Source organism: Trichosurus vulpecula, chromosome 3, assembly GCF_011100635.1.
Source record: "Trichosurus vulpecula isolate mTriVul1 chromosome 3, mTriVul1.pri, whole genome shotgun sequence".
NCBI classification, from domain to species: domain Eukaryota; kingdom Metazoa; phylum Chordata; class Mammalia; order Diprotodontia; family Phalangeridae; genus Trichosurus; species Trichosurus vulpecula.
Window position 1 is genome coordinate 262,686,705 of NC_050575.1, and position 17,056 is coordinate 262,703,760.

The following is a 17,056-nucleotide window of genomic DNA, read 5'->3' on the forward strand; positions in this document are numbered from 1 at the left end:
GAAGATTTCAAAGGCCCATCAGACTTTTAAAATGCTTAAAAATTCCAAAGAAACTTGTAGTGAGAAGTGGGATTTACCAAGGGGGATATAAGCTCCATGTGGTAACTGATTTCTCTATTCAACCTGAGTTATTAATAGTTTCCTGAAATCCTAAAGACACAAGGGTGTGTTTTTGTTACACTAGCAATAACTTCTAACAGTTTCCACGTTCCAAAAACAATGAGGGAAAGGAGCCAATATTCCAATACTGTGAAATGAAATAAAGTGGGGAGATTACTTACTACCATCACTAATTAACACTCATTGGAGTGTTTGACTCCAATTTTTAAATTTTGCGGGAAAAAATTATTTTTTATTCATTCCATACTGACAAGCAAGTATCAGATAAACCCATTTCACATTCTGCATGAATGCTCCAATGGAAATGTCTCCAGTGAGCTGTGGTACAGTAACCATTAAAAGAAAATGGGGAGGAAGAGAGCAAATTGTAAGCCACATGAATTCCTTTAACTTATATGACTGTCCTACATCAAGCTTCTTAATGACAAACTCAAGGCCACCATAGCAGGATGATTTATGTTCTTTACCTCTGCTGGGCGAAGCTTCTTCAATGTAACAACTGAAGATCAAGCTTTAATTTTCTACTTTAAGAAGATTCTGTCCATGTTATCCCACGTTGTCCCATCCTTAACACTTGGCAGTAAGTGCTCAAAGACAATCCTAGGTCTCAGTGAAAGACCTTTAAGAAATCTCTATAGGACTTACTATAAGAATATAGTAGAAAGTATGCTGAAGAGCAGCAGAAAGAGTTACCAGAGGATGAATGCACAATCTGTGATTTGCTAGCTATATCAAATCATATAATTGTTCTGTACCTCATTTTCCTCTGTCAAAGTTAGGGCAGGTGGGTGGCACCTAAGATAGATTGCCAGGCCTGGAGTGAGGAAGATTCATCTCCCTAAGTTGAAATTTGGCCTCAGACACTTACCAGCTCTATGACTCCGGGCAAGTCACTTCACCCTGCTTGTCTCAGTTTCCTCATCTGTAAAATGAGTTGGAGAAGGAAATGGAAAACTGCCCAGTATCTTTCCCAAGGAAACCCCAGCACAGGGTTATAAAGAGTTGGACAAGACTGAAACTATTAAACAACAAGAGCAAGGAGTGGAACAAGACTAGATAATCCCTAAAATCCCATCTAGCTCTGCAACTGTAATCCTATCATCCCAAATCCTAATTCTGCCTCTATGTAGTTATGACTTAGGCAAGTCAGTTTAATTCTCTGAATATCTATTTTCTCATCCATTAAAAAGAGAATGGGGAGGAACAGTGCTGGTACTATCTATCCCTCAGGGTTGTTATGAATGTCACATGAGATAATGGATGTAAAATTCCTTATAACTACAAAATGTTATCACCATACTGTAAAATGAGGAGGGACCTTAGAGGTTATCTAATCTAACCCTCTCCTTTTACAGATGAGAAAATAGAATCTCAGGGGAGTCCTGTGAATTGCTTCAAGTCATGACATATTAAGAGGCAAAGGCACTGGGCAGGCTAGGTGGCGCAGTGAGTAGAACACCAGCCCTGGAGTCATGAGGACCTGAGTTCAAATCTGGCCTCAGACACTTGACACATGTACTAGCTATGTGACCTTGGGCAAGTCCATTAAGCCCCAAATGCCCTTCCTACCCCCTCTCCAAAAAAAAATCCAAAGGTAAAATTTGAACCCAAGTACTCTGATTCCAGAGCTAATGCTCTTTCTATTCTATCATACTGTATGTTTTATCATCTGCAAATAGTTTTCTGCCTCAGTTTCTTCATGTGTAAAATGGGAGGAAATTGGTTTTTTTCCTCATCTACTCACAGGGTGGTTAAGACAGCACTTTGCAAAGCCTAAAATACTGTATACATGTCAGTGTTCAAAATTAATATGACCTGAATAGGATGTGGCAGTTTTCCACCTTCTCCTCCTTCTTCCTTTTCCTATTCTTCCCGCAAGATTGGGACTCTTGTTTGACAGATTCCTAACTTATTGGCCTATGCTTGTGATTTTTTTCCCCCTTGTAACCAGAAATCATAAAAAGCACTTATGAATGCTAAAAGAGAGAGGTGGTGTGCTATGGGAGAAAAGAGTGTAGGCCTGAGAGGTAGAAGACTTAGGGTCTAAAGGACTTTGGTCATTTAATAGTCATATCCTCTTTGGCAAGTTATCTCATTTTTAATTAATTTTTAATCCATACTTTGTCACACCTGTGAACTGGGAAGAATAACATCTGCAGTGTAATGGAGATGTTGTGAGCATCCATAAGAAAATTCGAATCCTGCCCAACATGGTAGGAACTCAGAGGGAACAAAGCCTTGAGCTCCAGTTCTGCCTCTGATGTACACTAGCTGTGTGACCCTGGGCAAAGCACTTTACTTTTCAATGCCCCAGGCAACTCCTGAAACCTTAAGTTGCCAAAAAGATGCCTTGACTTATGTAGGAGAGCAAATTTCCTTCCTGGGAGTTCCCTGAGCCTACACACCTTGTGCTCAGGTAGCAAAATATTTGAAACTCCAAGGTCGCCTCTAATAGCTAGCATTAATAGCAATAACAACCATAGCACTTACCTAGTGTTTCAAGACTCACAAAGCACTTCATAAACATTTCAATTTTTTCTTATCACAACACTGGAAAATGTTATTATCCCTGTTTTACAGAAGTGCAAACTGAGTCCGAGAAAGGTTAAACAACCTGTCCAGGGCTACAAAGCTAATAAATGTCTGAGGCTGGATTTGAATTCAGGTCTTCTTGGCTCCATGGCCAGCACTCTTTAGTCTACAAGCAGTCATACCCCACTGAAAAACTCAAGGGTCAAGTTAGTTGGTTGGAAATATGGCCAGGCAGCAAAAATGCACCCAGATTCAGTCTCAGACTTTGAAATCTTACTTTGTTGACAAAGAAGACCAAAACATACAGCCAGAGGACGCCAACAAAGTCAAAGAGCCTACAACAAAAGCCTCCAAGAAAAACATGAACTGGTATTAGGCCATGGAAGAGCTCAAAAAGGATTTGGAAATGCAAGTTAGAGAAGTAGAGGAAAAATTGGGAAGCGAAATGAGAAGGATGAGAGAAAACCATGAAAAACAAGTCAATGACTTGCTAAAGGAGACCCAAAAAAATGCTGAAAAATACACTGAAGAAAACAATACCTTAAAAAATAGACTAACTCAAATGGCAAAAGAGCTCCAAAAAGCCAATGAGGAGAAGAATGCCTTGAAAGGCAGAATTAGCCAAATGGAAAAGGAGGTCCAAAAGACCACTGAAGAAAATACTACCTTGAAAATTAGATTGGAGCAAGTGAAAGCTAGTGACTTTATGAGAAATCAAAATATTATAAAACAGAACCAAAGGAATGAAAAAATGGAAGACAATGTTAAATATGTCATTGGAAAAACCACTGACCTGGAAAATAGATCCAGGAGAGATAATTTAAAAATTATTGGACTACCTGAAAGCCATGATCTGAAAAACAGCCTAGATATCATCTTTCAAGAGATTATCAAGGAGAACTGCCCTGATATTCTAGAGCCACAAGGCAAAATAGAAATTGAAAGAATCCATCGATCACCTCCTCAAATAGATCCCAAAACGAAATCTCCCAGGAATATTGTTGCCAAATTCCACAGCTCCCAGATCAAGGAGAAAATAATGCACGCAGACAGAAAGAAACAATTTGAGTATTGTGGAAACACAATCAGGATTACACAAGATCTAGCAGCTTCTACATTAAGAGATCCAAGGGCTTGGAATACGATATTCCGGAGGTCAATGGAGCTAGGATTAAAACCAAGAATCACCTACCCAGCAAAACTGAGTATCGTGCTCCAAGGCAAAATATGGACTTTCAATAAAATAGAGGACTTTCAAGCTTTCTCAGTGAAAAGACCAGAGCTGAATAGAAAATTTGACTTTCAAACACAAGAATCAAGAGAAACATGAAAAGGTAATCAAGAAAAAGAAATTGCAAGGGACTTACTAAAGTTGAACTGTTTTGTTTACATTCCTACATGGAAAGATGATGTGTAAGATTCATGAGACCTCAGTATTAGGGTAGCTGAAAGGAATATTCATATACATATGTTTATGTATATATATATATATATATATATATATATGTATATGTATATGTGAGTGTGTATGTATATATATGTATGTGTATATATATAGAGAGAGAGGGTGGGCACAGGGTGAGTTGAAGATGAAGGGAAGATATCTAAAAGAAATAAAATCAAATTAAGGGATGAGAGAGGAATATATTGAGAGTGGGAGATAGGGAGAGATAGAATGGGGTAAATTATCTTGCATAAAAGTGGCAAGAAAAAGCAGTTCTGTAGGAAGGGAAGAAAAGTCAGGTGAGGGGGAATGAGTGAATCTTGCTCTCATCAGATTTGACCTGAGGAGGGAATACCATACATACTCAATTGGGTAACTTATCCCACAGGAAAAAAGGAGGAAGAAGAAGATAAAAAGGGGGGGGGGATGATAGAAGGGAGGGCAGATGGGGGTGGAGGTAATCAAAAATAAACTCTTTCGAAAGGGGACAGGGTCAAGAGAGAAAATTCAATAAAGGGGGATAGGTTAGGAAGGAGCAAAATATAGTGAGTCTTTCACAACATGAGTATTGTGGAAGGGTTATACATAATGATATGCATGTGGCCTATGTTGAATTGCTTGACTTCTTAGGGTGGGTGGGTGGGAAGGGAAGAGGGGGGAGAATTTGGAACTCAAAGTTTTAAAAACAGTTGTTCAAAAAAAAAGTTTTTGCATGCATTTAGAAAATAAGATACACAGGCAATGGGACATAGAAATTTATCTTGCCCTAAAAGAAAGAAAGGGAAAAGGGAATGGGAGAGGAGTGGGGTGACAGAAGGGAGGGCTGACTGGGGAACAGGGCAACCAGAATATACGCCATCTTGGAGTGGAGGGGGAGGGTAGAAATGGGGATAAAATTTGTAACTCAAACTCTTGTGAAAATCAATGCTGAAAACTAAATGTATTAAATAAAAAGTATAAAAAAATGAGGGATAAGCAACAACATAAAAAAGAATTCTCTGTACATCATATCTGACAAATGCTCATCTCATCTTTGCTTGAATTCCTGTTCCATGACTAGATAGGTTTGTTGGGCAGTTTTTCTTTGTATAAAATTTAAATTTCTTGATTTCTACCCAGGGGTGTCCTGGCAATTATTTAACAATCAACTCTCCTAGAAAAAAAATACGTATGACATAGTTTTTAAATTTAATCTAAATAGTGACCTTCACTGCCACTTTATTAAGTATAGACAATCAATGCAACAATAAATTAAGCCCTGATTTATACCATTTGGTGATTTTCGAGATGTAAATGCTCACATTGAAAATTTAACAGTCGATGTACTCCAAGCAGGTCCCAGCTCACTCTAGCACTTCCATGATTCTACCGCTGGTCCTAATCCTGATTTCTGGTGCCAAGGAAAACAAGTATAATCCCTTTTTCACAAGACAGCCCTTCAAATGTCTTAAGGCAGACATCATATCCCCCTAACCATTCTGTTGTCCCAGCTAAGTATCTCCAATTCTTTCAACAGCTCTTCATTGGGTATGTTCTTGAGTCCTTCCAACAGCTTACTAATACCTTTCCTAAAGCGTGCCCAGAACTGAAAGCAGCATTCATTGTATATGTCAAACTGAAGTATAGAACAATGAAACTGTCACCTGACTCTCCATGGTACCAGGCCTTTATTAATGCAACCTAAGTTTGTGCTTTGAATCAAAAGAATAATGAATGTAAAGTTTACCTGCACCAGTCAGTTCCAGAGAAGAACAGCTCGCTATTCACTAAGAAGACACAATACTTCAACATCTTTAAAAGGGAAAGATTGTGTTTTTAAGAGACAATAGGTCATTGCCGCCAAAAAGCTACATTAAAAAATTCAAACATTGCTAATCAGCAAAATTTTATTCATTTGAATTGACCAAAATGCAGTAGGTTTTGTAAATTTAAAAAATGCTTCAAAGAAATAAAACTAGAAAAATAAAAATCAATGATCATAGACCACTTTGATATAAAAACTTATCTCCTTTATTCCAATAGTCTCTTAGTGATATTCTTTGGCTACAAATAATGTAACCCTATGATCTGTAAAGAATCAGAATTGTAGGTGACCAAAAGTGTGTGGTGGGGTATGAAGAGGCTGCCATATTGATAATGCTTTGTAATAAATGGCATAAAAGAGCAAGGAAAAATATGACTGGAAAAAAAGATGTGAGAGCCATTTAATGAGAGAACAACAGATAGACAGGACAGACTGTGTGCTATGTGTATACTCACTGAGTCTTTGCTTAAAGGAAAGCCTCCAGAGATTTGGTATAGGTGTTATAGATAGCTCGTGGAAGAGGACAGACAAGAATCATGCAGAATGAGGAGTTATGAATGTGATCAACCGTACTGAAAAGAGGGCCCACATTGATCAGATTGCAGATCCTTTGAAGTTTTAAAGACAATTGTTTATGTGCGTATATCATAAAACACCTAACCGGACTACTCCTTTAGGAAAGAGACTGAAATCTCAATCTGTGCCTCCTTCACCATCCAGCTCAGCGTTCCTCACACAGCAAGCTCTTAAAAATATTTGTTGAATTCAATTCAATTGCATGAAATTGATAGTAGGTTGCTCACAACACCATTGGTGAAACATTCCCATATGTGGCATCAAAACATTCTGAGTTTCTGAAATTGAGGGCAACGCATAGCCTTCTGTGACTCATAGAGACTAATTAGGGATTACTTCTCTAAGGAAAGTGACCATTACACATATGGACTAGGAAAATTATTTTCACCAACCACAGCTTTCCTTTCATCTTCCACAGCTGAAAAATGAAATGTGTTAATTTGGATTTGAACTAATTCCATTTTCTTAACACTTTTCATTCAAACATTGCTTTATCATCATCATCGTTAATTGCAGTAGCTCAAAAGAAATTTGAAATGTGAAAATTTAGACATCTCCATTCCAAATGTCCAGATAGACTATTTGTGCCCCACCTGTGATTGGGCCTTCTGAGCTCATACTGGTCTGATCAGTCACAGCCAGACACATTGACTCTGACATAGTGATGTCATTTTGCTCCTCTTCAAGTATGAAGGAAAGCAACTACAATTATGACTAGTGCTAGCAATAATGCTTTAATATCTTAAGGGTCTAGACTTTTATCAATGTGAATACTCTGATCATTGATTCAGACTGTAGCTTCACTCTATCTTAAAAGATGTGTAATGTAGTTTTTATTTTTTCTCTGTCTCTCCTCAAAAGTCTTTTTTATTTCAGACAACTATCTTCTTTAATCTGCCTTTCCTCTTATCATACACCCCCATCTGTCCCCTCCTACTTCCCTGTTGCTTAAGATGGATATCTATATCCAACAGAGAGTGTGTGTGTGTTTCAGAGGGATGCCCATTCCCTCCTTTTCTCCTCCATTATAAAATACTTCCTTGTGTGCCTCTTAATGTGAGATAATTTTCCCTATTCTTTCTCTCCCATCTCCCTTCTCCCAGGACATCCCTCTTTCTTAGTTTTCCATTTTTCTTTTCAGATTATCCCTACTCAATAAACTCACAACTATGCCTTCTGTCTTAGTAGATTCCTCCTAAGTGCCCTAAAAATGATAGAATTCTTAGGAGAGGAGAGGGTTGCATGTATCATTTTCTCATGTAGAAATGTAAATAGCTTTTAAGTTCCTCTTGATTTCTCACTTGTGCTTACCTTTTTATACCTCCCTAGAGCCTTGTAATTGAATGTCAAATTTTCTATTCAGCTTTGGTCTTTTCATCAGGAATGGATGGACGTCTGGAAGTCCTCTATTTCATTTATATTCATTAAATTTTTAATTTTAATTTTAATTAATTCATTAAATATACACTTTTTCCTCTGAAGGATAATCCTCAGTTTTTCTGGGCATGTTTTTTTTTCTTATAATCGTAGTTCCTTTGCCTTTTGGAATATCATATTCTAAGCCCTCCATTCCTTTATCATAGTAGCTTCTAGATCTTGTGTGATCCTGACTGTGGCTATGATATTTGAATATTTTCTCTCAGGCTACTTTCAGTATTTTCTCCTTTACCAGAAAGCTCTGGAATTTGACTATAATATTCCTGGGAGTTTTAGTTCTGACATCTCTTTCAGAAGGTTATCAGTGGATTCTTTCAATTTTTATTTTGTCCTCTAGTTCTAAGATATCTGGGTAGTCTTCCTTTATAAATTCTTGAAATATGATATCTGTGCTCTTTTGTGATTTGGCTTTCCATATTATTTTGTAATAATTCTTAAATTATTATTAAATTAAATTAACTCTCCTCAACCTATTTTCCATGTCAGTTGCTTTTCTAATGAGATATTTCATATTTTCTTCTTTTTTTCTTCATTTGTTTAAATTTGTGTTATTGCTTCTTGGTGTCCCATGGAGTCATTAGCTGCCACTTGACCAATTCTAATTTTTAAAGATTTTTTTCTTCAGTGACGTTTTGTGCCTCTTTTACCATTTGGCCAGGTCTGTTTTTAGGGAGTTATTTTCTTCAGTATTTTTGTGCCTAAGTTATTAATTCTTTTTTTGTAATTTTTCTGCATTGCTCTCATTTATTTTCCCAACTTTTCCCACCTTTTTGATTTGAAAATAATTTTTTTGCTCTTTTTAAAAATCTTTCTTTAGCTTTTCTAGGGATTCTTGTTGGGTTTGTGCCCAATCTGCACATTTTTTTCCTTTGAGGCTTGACTTGTAGATGTTTTCACGTCATTGTCTTCTTCTGAGTTTGTGTCTTGAGTTTCCCTGTCACCAAAACAGCTTTTTATGGTCACGTTCCATTTTTTTGTTGTTTGTGCATTTTCCCAGTCTATTTCAGGGCAATGCAACTGGATAATGGGCGATGGAGTTACTAAGCAGCACCCGCTTCTTTACCCTGCACCCACACAGGGGTGCCCTGTATTCCCTTTCTGACCAAGTGTCCTAAATCCTTATTGTTTCTTGGCAGTGAGAATTCTTGTACTACTATTATTGCTGCTGCCGTTGCAGCAGCCACCTCCAAGGCCCATAGCTAGTGTAGCCCATGCTTGTGCTGTGCCCCTGGTCAGCCCCAACCCCAGTGCCAAAGACCCTCCTTCTATCTCCTGTTTTCTTGGGCTGGAAAAATGTCTTACTTTAACCTATTTTTGGTTACGCCATTCCAGAATTTGATTTGACATGTTGTTTTAAAGTTATTTGTGGCCGAATGTGGGAGAGTTCAGTTTGAATACTCTCTCTACTCCACCATCTTGACTCTACCCTTGTAATATAGCTTCCATAAAAATGTAAGATCCAGCATTCCCCATTATCTTTAAAATGAAAAGATGAGCTCAATGATCTTAGAAAATCATGGAAAATTTGCACAAAATCATGAAGAATGAAATGAACAGAACCGAAAGGACATTAGATACAGTTATTAGCAATATTGTTTTAAGAGCAACTTTGAACAAAGAAGTTACTTTGACTATTAATAAATACTCAAATTAACTATAAAGGAAATATAAGTATATTATCTGTATCCACAGAAAGAACTGATAAATAGAAGTGTTTATAGAATTATTATACGTATGAGTATATGTATAAATATATATATATGTATATGTGTGTATGTGGATGTATATATACATATGTATAAATGTGTATATATATATGTATGTATGTGCATATATATGCATATATATGCATGTGTGTATATATATACACACACAAACACACACACACACACATGCCTATTTGTGTCTAATGCTGACCATCACTAGGGCAGGGGAGGGGGAGGGAAGAAAAAAATTTACATTATAATTGTTGTATATTTAAAAGAAATAGAAAGTTGTACATAGTAGATTTGTAGTTTCATTTGCAATTGTGTTTTTTGTTATGCTGTGTTATAGAAATGCTTGTTTTATTCCATAAATTAAAAGTAAAATTTTAAAAATGCCATTAACTAAAAAATAAAAAATTGTAATATTCCAAAAAGGACCAATTTCAAATGCTTCCCTACAATACTCTTCCTGGAAGTTTACTCAGAAAATGCAAGGATGGTCTTGATGGTCTTGAAAGCTTCTGTGGACAACTTGTCAATGAACCTTTCTTTATTGAGTTAGGCTGGGATTCTTTGAAAATAGATATAATCTAACCCTGAGCCTGTGTCTGAAACCTTTTACACTTACTAAGATCTTATAAAAATGTTCTGTTGTCATAGACCTTAGGAAACCCAGAGTCATCTTACTGTCACAATCAATCAATAAGTCAACAAGTAGTTATTGGGAATCCACTACATGCTACGATGAGACTTATGGAGGAATGATAATAATAGGTCACAATTACCTAGAACTTTGCAATTTACAAGTTGTTCTCACAATAATCCCTTGGGATAGATAGCAAGCACAAGGGAATGATTTCCTTTTTACAGATCAGGAACTAAGGTTTTTAATAATTAAGGAACTTATCCATGGTCACACTGCTGGCAAGTGACAAAACTGGTTTTCTGACTCTTAGGGAGATACTGTGGTATAGTGGAAGAAGGACTGGCTAGGGCTCAAAACCCAGCTGTGACAGCTCTGTGACCTTAGATAAGCCATAACCTCCCTGGGTCTCAATGTCTTCCTATGCAAAATGATGAGTTTAGACTACATGGCTATATCATTTAGGCAATAATAAGAATGTAGACGATAATTGTCAAAATGCCTATGTAGTTCTGTATTGCAAAGTATATGAGACTCTTCACATAGAGAGTAGAAGAAGTAAACCATTTATTCAGACACTAGAGAACCATATCCGATGAGCCATCTACCCAATCTATCATAGCAGTAAAGCATTCAACACGTAATATCACAATGTGGAGCCTTGCCATCCCAAAACCTCTCTGACCCCCTGCTGGGGTCTTCCCCCAAAAACTCACAGTACAATTAAGACAGTCTGTTCAATTCTAACTATCACAATGACCATTAGCAGTTGTAACTGCTCTCTCTCTCTCTCTCTCTCTCTCTCTCTCTCTCTCTGCATTTCCTGTGACATAACTTCCTTTTCCTCTCAGGAAGCTCCTCCTACCACATGAGACCTGGGCTTTCTATGACATAAGCAGGTCACATGGCCTATTAATGGGTGGAAAAGATCTTCAAATCCAAATTGCTACTACAATAGCCTCTGAGTTCCCTTCCAGCTTTAAATATATATATTCCCCAAGCTTTCATTCTGAGGACCAATTGTTTCCCAAAATATTAGGCCTCAAAAATACTTTGAGATTTCAATGGTTTCAGACTATATTAAATAGAATTCAAATAACTCATCATTGTTGCATTTCTACAACAATAGTAAGGTAAGTCTATATTGTCTTAACTTGAGATCTGAGTAAAGTCTGTGCTGGGTGACCAAAATCAAATAAGAAAGGGCCTGAAATCAACAAAGACTACAATAGACATTGTTATTTTTTTAATTTTTTAAAATATTTTATTTATTTTTTACTTAATATTTTTAGTTTTCAACATTGATTTTTACAAGATTTTGAGTTACAAATTTTCTCCCCATTTCTACCCTCCCCCCACTCCAAGATGGCATATATTTTGATTGCCCCTTTCCCCAATCTGCCCTCCCTTCTGTCCCCCCACTCCCCACCCCATCCATTTTCCTCTTACTTTCTTGTAGGGCAAGACTGACTTCTATAACCCATTGCCTGTATATCCTATTTCCCAGTTGCATGGAAAAGAAAAATAATTTTTTGATCATTTGTTTTAAGAACTTTTAGTTCCAAATTCTCTCCCTTCTTCCCTCCCCACCCTCCCTCCCTGAGAAGGCAAGCAATTCTACATAGGCTACACATGTATCATTATGCAAAACACTTCCATAATAGTCATGTTGTGAAAGACTAACTATATTTCCCTCAATCCTATCTTGTCTTCTTTTATTCAATTTTCTCCCTTGACCGTGTCACTTTTGATTACCTCCTCCCCCAATTGTTCTCCCTTCTATCATGCTGCCTCTCTTATCCCCTTCCCCCTACTGTCCTGTGAGGTAGATGCCCAATTGAATGTGTATGATATTCCCTCCTTAAGTCAAATCCAGTGAGAGCAAGATTCACTCATTACATTTCATCTGCCCCCCTTCCCTTCCAGTAGAACTGCTTTTTCTTTCCACTTTAATGTGAGGTAATTTACCCCATCCTATCTTTCCCTTTCTCCTTGTCCCAATATATTCCTCTCTCACCCCTTAATTGTATTTATTTGTTTTTAGATATCATCCCTTCCTATTCAACTCACCCTGTGCCCTTTGTCTATATATAGTACCCTAATACTGAGAAAGGTTTCATGAGTTACAAATATCACCTTTCCATGTAGAAATGTAAACAAAATAGTGCAACTTTAGGAAGTCCATTAGGATTTCTCTTTCCTGTTTACCTTTTCAAGCTTCTCTTGATTCTTGTATTGGAAAGTCAAATTTTCTATTTAGCTCTGGTCTTTTCATTGAGAAAGCTGAAAGTCCTCTATTTTATTGAAAATCCATATTTTGCCTTGGGGTATTATACTCAGTTTTAATTAGTAGCTGGTTCTTGGTTTTAATCCTAGCTCCTTTGACCTCCAGAATATCATATTCCATGCCCTTCAATCCCTCAATGTAGAAGCTGCTAGATCTTGTGTTATCCTGCTTGTGTTTCCACAATACTCTAATTCTTTCTTTCTAGCTGCTTGCAATATTTTCTCCTTGACCTGGGAACTCTGGAATTTGGCTACAATATTCCTAGGAGTTTTCTTTTTGGGATCTTTTTCAAGAGCTGATCAGTGCATTCTTTCAATTTCTATTTTACCCTCTGATTTTAGAATATCAGGCAGTTTTCCTTGATGATTTCTTGGGAGATGATGTCTAGGCTCTTTTTTTATCATGGCTTTCAGATAGTCCAATAATTTTTAAACTCTCTCTCCTGGATCTATTATGCAGGTCAGTGGTTTTTACCATGAGATATTTCACATTTTCTTCCATTTTTTCATTCTTGATTTCTCATAAAGTCACTTCCTCCAATCTAATTTTTAACGTTGTATTATCTTCAGTGGTATTTTGGACCTCCTTTTCCGTTTGGCTAAGGCATTTTTCTCCTCACTGGCTTTTTGGAGCTGTTTTGCCATTTGGGTTAGTCTATTTTTAAGGTGTTATTTTCTTCAGTATTTTTTGGGGTCTCCTTTAGCAAGTTGTTGACTTGTTTTTCATGATTTTCTTTTTTTTAATTTTAATTTTTTTTATTTTTAGTTTACAACACACGGTTCTACATAATTTTGAGATCCAGATTTTCTCCCCTCCCTCCCCCTCCCTCCCCAAGACGGCATGGAATCTCATACAACTACCATGTATAACTTCGCATTGAATTAATTTATACACTAGTCAAGTTGTGGAGAAGAATTCTGACCAATGGAGTGAATTATGAGAAAGAAGAGACAGAACCAAAAAAAAAACCCAAAAACAAAAACAAAAGAGAAGAAAAAAGGCGATCATGTAGTGCGCCTCAGTCTGCATTCAAACCTTACAGTTCTTTCTCTGGATGAAGATAGCATTCTCCATCGTGAGTCCCCTGGAGTTGTCCTGGTACCTTACATTGCTGTGAAGAGCGAAGTATGTCAGGGTTGGTCCTCACAGAATCCATATATCTGTGGTTGTGTACAATGTTCTCCTGGCTCTGCTCTGCTCACTCAGCATTATATCGTGTAGGTTTTTCCACATTGTTACAAAGTCTGTATCATCCCCATTTCTTATAGCACAATAGTATTCCATTACCTTCATATACCACAGCTTGTTCAGCCATTCCCCAATTGATGGGCATCCCTTTGATTTCCATTTCTTGGCTACCACAAAAAGAGCCACTATAAATATCCTTGTACATATAGGTCCTTTTCCTGCTTCTATGATTTCTTTGGGATACAACCCTAGAAGTGGTATTGCTGGGTCAAAGGGTATGAACATTTTTATAGCCCTTTGGGTATAGTTCCAAATTGCTCTCCAAAATGACTGGATCAGCTCACAACTCCACCAGCAATGTAACAGTGTTCCAATTTTCCCACATCCTCTCCAGCATTTGTCATCCTCCTGTTTTGTTATTTTAGCCAATCTGACAGGAGAGATGTGGTATCTCAGAGTTGTTTTGATTTGCATTTCTCTAATCAGTAGTGATCCAGAGCATTTTTTCATATGCCTATACATAGCTTTAATTTCTTCCTCTGAAAACTGCCTGTTCATATCCTTTCACCATTTCTCAATTGGGGAATGGCTTGTATTCCTATATATTTGGCTCAGTTCCCTGTATATTTTAGAAATGAGGCCTTTATCAGAGAAACTAGTTGCAAAGATTTTCTCCCAATTTTCTGCTTCCCTCCTAATTCTTGTTGCATTGACTTTTCTGGTACAAAAACCTTTCAATTTAACATAATCAAAATTATCTATTTTGCATTTTGTAATGCTCTCTATCTCTTGTTGGGTCATGAATTCTTTACTTTTCCATAAATCTGATAAGTAAACTATTCCTTGCTTTCCCAAATTACTTGTAGTATCAGATTTTACTCCTAAATCATGAACCCATTTTGACTTTATTTTGGTGTATGGTGTGAGATATTGGTCTATGCCCAGTTTCTGCCCTACCATTTTCCAATTTTCCCAACAGTTTTTGTGAAATAGTGAATTCTTAGCCCAGAAGCTGGCCTCTTTGGGTTTATCAAAGAGTAGATTGCTAAACTTGTTGATTTCTCCTACTTGTGTACCTATCCTATTCCACTGATCCGCACCACTATTTCTTAACTAGTACCAGGCAGTTTTGATGACTGCTGCTCTGTAGTACAGTTTAATATTTGATATGGCAAGACCACCTTCTCTAGCATTTCTTTTCATTAATACCCTAGATATTCTAGACCTCTTGTTTTTCCAGATGTATTTTGTTATTATTTTGTTCAACTCAGTAAAAAAATTTTTTGGTAGTTCGATTGGTATGGCACTGAATAGATAGATTAATTTAGGTAAAATTGTCATTTTTATTATATTAGCTCGGCCTAACCATGAGCAACTGATATTTTTCCATTTATTTAGATCTGATTTTATTCGCGTGAAAAGTGTGTCATAGTTATGTTCATATAGTCCCTGGGTTTGTCTTGGCAAATAGACTCCCAAATATTTTATAGTGCCTTCAGTAACATTGAATGGAATTTCTCTTTCTATCTCTTGCTGTTGGGCTTTGTCAGTAATGTATAGGAATGTCGAGGATTTATGTGGGTTTATTTTATATCCTGCAACTTTGCTAAAGTTGTTTATTATTTCAAGTAGTTTTTTACTTGATTCTCTAGGGTTCTCTAAATAAATCATCATATCATCTGCAAAAAGTGATAATTTAGTTTCTTCTTTTCCTATTCTAATTCCTTCAATTTCTTTTTCTCCTCTTATTGCTACAGCTAAAGTTTCTAGTACCAAATTGAATAATAGGGGTGATAATGGACATCCTTGTTTCACCCCTGATCTTATTGGGAATGCATCTAGCTTATCCCATTACAGATAATGCTTGTCGATGGTTTTAGGTAGATGCTATTTATAATTTTAAGGAAGGTTCCACTTATTCCTATGCTTTCTAGTGTTTTTACTAGGAATGGGTGTTGTACTTTGTCAAAGGCTTTTTCTGCGTCTATTGAGATGATCATATGGTTTCTGCTAGTTTTGTTGTTGATATGGTCAATTATGCTAATAGTTTTCCTAATATTGAACCAGCCTTGCATTCCTGGAATAAATCCTACCTGGTCGTAGTGTATTATTCTCGTGATGAGTTGCTGCAATCTTTTTGCTAATATTCTATTTAAAATTTTTGCATCATTATTCATTAGAGAAATTGGTCTATAATTTTCTTTTTCTGTTTTAACTCTACCTGGTTTGGGTATTAGTACCATATTTGTGTCATAAAAAGAATTTGGTAGGACTCCTTCTTCACCTATTTTCCCAAATAGTCTACAAAGTATTGGAATTAGTTGTTCTTTAAATGTTTGATAGAATTCACCTGTAAAACCATCTGGCCCTGGAGATTTTTCCCTAGGGAGTTCATTGATGGCATGCTCAATTTCTTTTTCTGATATGGGGTTATTAAGAAATTTTACTTCCTTTTCTGTTAACCTGGGCAGTGTATGTTTTTGTAGATATACATCCACATCTCTAAGGTTGTCAAATTTATGGGCATACAGTTGGGCAAAATAATTCCTAATTATTGTTTTGATTTCCTCTTCATTAGAGGTGACCTCACCCTTTTCATTTTTGATACTGGTAATTTGATTTTCTTCTTTCTTTTTTTTAATCAAATTGGCCAAAGGTTTATCAATTTTTTTTGGTTTTTTTCATAAAACCAGCTCTTTGTTTTATTTATTAATTCAATAGTTTTCTTGGTTTCAATTTTATTAATCTCTCCTTTGATTTTCTGAATTTCTAATTTGGTATTTAATTGGTGGTTTTCAATTTGCTCTTTTTCTAGCTTTTTCAGCTGTATGCCCAGATCATTGATCTCCTTTTCCCCTATTTTATTCATGTAGGCATTTAGGGATATAAAACTTCCCCTAAGAACTGCTTTTGCTGCATCCCATAAGTTTTGGTATGTTGTTTCATTATTGTCATTCCCTTGAATGAAGTTATTAATTGTTTCTCTGATTTGTTCTTTGGCCCACTCGTTCTTTAGAATTAAATTATTTAGTTTCCAATTAGTTTTTAGCTTATTTTTCCATGGTTCTTTATTAAAAATGTTCTGATTACATCATGATCTAAAAAGGATGCTTCAACTACTTCTGCTTTTCTGCACTGGATTGTGAAGTTTTTATGCCCTAGTACATGGTCAATTTTTGAGTACATGCCATGTACTTTTGAGAAGAAAGTATATTCCTTTTTATCCCCATTCAGTTTTCTCCAGAGGTCTATCATATGTGCCTTTTCTAAAATTCTGTTTACCTCCTTAACTTTTTTCTTACTTATCTTGAGGTTAGAT